The sequence below is a fragment of the Pteropus vampyrus genome, unplaced genomic scaffold (assembly GCF_000151845.1).
Source record: "Pteropus vampyrus isolate Shadow unplaced genomic scaffold, Pvam_2.0 Scaffold39, whole genome shotgun sequence".
Classification (NCBI taxonomy): domain Eukaryota; kingdom Metazoa; phylum Chordata; class Mammalia; order Chiroptera; family Pteropodidae; genus Pteropus; species Pteropus vampyrus.
In genome coordinates this window covers 1077124-1081997 of record NW_011888820.1, presented here as the reverse complement: position 1 = coordinate 1081997, position 4874 = coordinate 1077124, and positions in this window count along the sequence as shown.

The following is a 4874-nucleotide window of genomic DNA, read 5'->3' as shown; positions in this document are numbered from 1 at the left end:
TTTGAAGGATTTTAGAAGAAAATAATCTGAGTAGCCCAAAAACACATTGGTTAATATAGACATGAAATACTATACCTGAAAACAAAAAGGAAACTTTCAATGTATGAATTTCAAAGTAGTAAATTAGTAACAGAATCTCAGACTTTTCTACAGTTTACTTGGTTTAGTAGATGTCTAGTCTGTCCAAAGTAATATAAATATAAATAATATAAATCTTTAAAATTTCATTTTGGTGTGTGTATATGGGTTTGTTTTATAAACTTAACCTTAAGAAGCAATTCTGCATTTAGGTGTAGCTGTGAAATAAATACAACTTAGTTCATTCTATTACTATTCTCAGTAGCCTAGCAAGAGTTTAAGAACATAGAGTGCAGGGTAAGCCAACCTATATTCAAATTTGGGCTCTGCCTCTTGTTATTGGGGTACCTTGAGCAAATTCCGACTTCTCTAATTCTCACTTTCTCTTTCTGTGAAATAGGGTTAACAATAGTATCTAGTGATAAGGATTAGGTGAAATGATACAAAGTTTCAGAAGCTGGCTAGCACACATTAAGACAAAAACCAAGGGTTTGTTAAATAAAAACATTCGACCATATTCGGTAAAACAGTCTACTCCAAGGGCAGGATTGTAATGCACAGTACATTGGCTAACAATCAGGCAACTGAGAGGCACAGAGGAGACATGTGAAGTGAGACCAGCTCAGCTGTGAACAGAGTTAAGAGGAGGGAAAACACCATCAGCATGGGGAGTAGGGGCAGAGACCCTTCCTGAGGAGACGTGACTGAGCCCACCTTCGCGCCCACGTTGGGAACTCCCCAAATACCATGGAATCATAATAGCCAGATGCCATACCAGTTGCTTTTGTCCGATTTGACCATTTTTCTCAGGAGAACTTTTACCGGTGGGTCCCTCTTGAGTAGAATTGTTTTTTTCTGACTGTTCACTCATTTCTGATCACTAAAAAATTAGAAAAAAAAAAAAGTAAAACATTAACTTTATATATCCCCAGTAGCTTAATCCTGTGATTTTCCTGCTCTCTCCCTACATCTTAACTTTCTTTCAAAGCCAGACTTCCATCTTCACTTCTGGTTTCTTTTTTACCATTCACTTTTTTTTCTTCCTGTTTTGATTGTTCATTTATTTTGAGTTTTAGATTCCACATATACATGAAATCATATGGTATTTGTCTTTCTCTGTCTTATCACTCACTCTCAAATCTTGTATCTGACTCCCCCAGTCCACTTTACTCTTCTCTGCTGGCGTTCCATGAGCAAATCATTTGTACCTTTTACAGTTCTTAGCATCATAGACCTCACTGGAGCAAGCAACACTGGGCCATCCTCTCCTGCTTGAGAGGACTGTGACTTCTTAGACATCTATTTTCCCTCTTTACACTCACTCCCTTAAAAAGAAGGTAAGACACGTTCATATCACACATCTCTAGTAACCTTGTGAAAATCCTATCCATTCCCATGGTTTCAGTTGTCACCTCTTCAGAGATGGCAGGCTGTCTCTAAAAGCCCTGACCTCCTCACTCGAGTTTTCTAAAAAGTTTCTAATATAACTCATACTAACGGAAGTCATCAGTTTTCCATAAAACTCAGCTGTTAAAATGCTTGTAATTTACTTTGAAATACTTCAGTATATATACAAGATGACATGGTCTGTGTGTGCCTTAGGTGAAGCTAACACAAGATTCTAATCACAAATGCACCATCCAGGGCTGCTTTACAGACCAGGACTCAGAGGAGGCTTCCACAGTCCTGCTGTTTCCCTCTCTTCTACTCCCGGTACTAGCTATAGGGTCCTGTTTCTAACCAAAGGAAACTGAGAGTTATGCTTTACCAAGTTGGCCTGGGTCATTTGGTACCACCACTCTGCCTGTCAACTGAGAATTCCATTTCTATCAATGTATCTTTATATTCCCTATGTCTAAGGTCACTCAATATTGACTGTTCACCCTTCTGTATCCCCCTTTCTAATTCCCAACATTAGATTAGGAAGTCAGGTTGATTTTTCCCTCCTAATATTGACTCTTCTTTTTCATTCTCTATCAGGTAGAATCCACCTTGAAGATAGTAATAGTAGTAGTAATAGTACCTTACCCTTGACGAAAATAGCCTTAACCTTCCTGTCAGCCTGACAAACTTTAGACAGGCTTCTTCCAGACTGTAGACCTCCCTTTTCTTAGGGTGTTTACTTCAGAAATCTTGCGATTGTAAATTCTTTCTCTGCTCCATTGAGATGTAAATCTTCTCCCAGCCCCTCCCAATTTTACAACCCAGGAGCCGTCCCTTTGAAATGTAATCATCCAGAAAGATAGTGACCTATTTGTCAGTCTCTGTGAGAAAGTAGAAGCCTAACTTGCTAATTGTTGTCCACCAATTAGCAAACACAGGCGGCCACATCACAGAGAAAAACATTTGTGAACTCAAGAATAACTCAGTGTGCTCAAGTCATTCCATTGACTAGAGTACTACAGTACTCCCCTAAAGTACTCTAGTATTTTCCTCTGGCTTTTTGTTGTGGAGTTGAGTTCAGACTGAGTTCTACTTTCTCTCCCCTATTACAATAGCCTTAAATAAAGTCTTCACTGCCTGTTTAACCTTGTCCAATGCAATTTCTGCTTTGACACCCTCACGTGCACTATCTCATCTGATCAGACGAATATTCCTACGGAGAATTTTCCAACTTGTATGAAGAGAAAATCACATGGAGTTGTTTTAAAATGATAAATTCCCTACCAATAAATGGTATCGGGAAAACTGGACAGATACATGCAAATAAAATAAAATAAAATAAAATAAATAAAACTAGACCACCTTCGTATACCATATAAAAGAATAAACTCAAAATGAATTAAAGACTTAAATGTAAGACCTGAAACCATAAAATTCCTAGAAAACATAGGCAGTAAACTCTCTGACACTGCTTTTAGTGATATTTTTGTTGATACATCTCCTTGGGCAAGGGAAAATAAATAAATAAACAAACGAACAAACAAACAAATGGAACTACATCAAACTAAAAAGTTTTTGTACAGCAAAGCAAATCATCAACAAAATGAAAAATAACCTCCCAATTGGGAGAAGATATTCACCAATGATACATCCAATAAGGGGTTAATATCCAGAATTTTAAAAAACACACACAATACCCCCTGAAAAAACCAAATAATTCAATTAAAAAATGGGCAGGGAACCTAAGTAGATATTTCTCCAAAAAGGACATACACATGGCCAACAGACATATGAAAAGATGGACATTTGTAAATTAAAACCATAATGAGATAGTCAGAATGGCTATCATCAATAAATCAAAAAACAAGTGTTGGTAAAGATGTGGAGAAAAGAGAACTCTCATGCATTGTTGGTGAGGCTGCAAACTGGAGCAGCCACTATGGAAAACAGTATTGAGATTCCTCAAAAAATTAAAAATAGAACTACCTTATGACACAGCAATTCCAGTTCTGAGTATTTATCTGAAGAAATCAAAAATACTAATTTGAAAAGATATATGCATTCCTAGCATAGGAATTGCAGCATTATTTACAATAGACAAAATATGGAAGCAAATAAGTGCCCATCAGCGGAACAACTAAATAAAGAAGAGTTGGTGTATATATATATATATACAATAGAATATTACTTGGCCCTAAAAACAATGAAATCTTACCATTTGTGAGGACATAAATGGACCTAGAGGGTATTATGCTAAGTGAAGTAAGTCAGACAGAGAAAGACAAGTACCATATGATTTTCACTTATATGCAGAATCTAAAGAACAATATAAATGAATACACAAAACAGAAACAGACTCATAGATACAGAGAACAAACTACAGGTTTTCTAGATGAGAAGTGGGGTAGGGGGGGCTGGGTGAAAAGGTGAAGGGAAAAGAAGTTCAGTTGGTAGTTACAGAATTGTCATGGGGATGTGAAGTATAGCATTGGAAATATAGTCAATGATATTGTAGTGACTGTATGGTGTCAGGTGGGTACTGGATTTATTGGGGGGATCACTTCTTAAAGTACACAAATGTCTAACAGCATAGTATGCTGTCCACCTGAAACTAATATAATCTTGAATGTCAAATGTAATTGAAAAATAAAATAAAATAAAAATGATAAATTCCCTGTTGAATCCCAGACCTACTGGGGTTATAATTTGCAGAGAAAAATTTTAGTAATCTATATAATTAATAAGCTTTCCCTTAGGCAATTATGAGAGATGTTAGGACAGAGAAAGCAGGTATAATTTTCTCCATCCAGTCTTATCATGAGATCCTAAACTTATTGTCCATATTTTCTTCCCACACTCAATTCAGCCAAAACATGTGGTCATGTTGATATTCTTATTATCAGAAATTTCTTTATCTCCCTCCTTTTGAAAGACTTCACTGATTTCCTCTGCCAATAATGTCCCACATCCCTAGCATATCAGCGAAGGTCCAGCATAACTGTCTCCAAACTACCTGTCTAGGCTCACCTCCATGTATACCTTCGCTAGGGACAAAGCTACCTGATTTCCCTATTCTCATTAACATACCTCCCATCTCTCACCCAACCCAAGCCTTCCTCTTTGAACTGTGGTCTATTTCTCTGCCCAAGAAGCCTCTCTGACCACTCTAGTCCTCCAAGATCCTTTTCTCTCTTGGGCTATTGGGAAGTTTCTCAAGAAAATTCCCCCAAAGGTGACCTAAACCCTCTAGCTTCTTTGTGTAACAAATTTTCCTCCTCCTGGGAATAGATATGACCTTATGATCATCTTTGCAAGCAAGAACTTTTCCTGAAAAGGCATCTACTTAACTGCATTGAGAGAAATGAATATTTCATGCAAATCCTCTGCCTAAGATGCCTTTGTTTAAGTTTTTT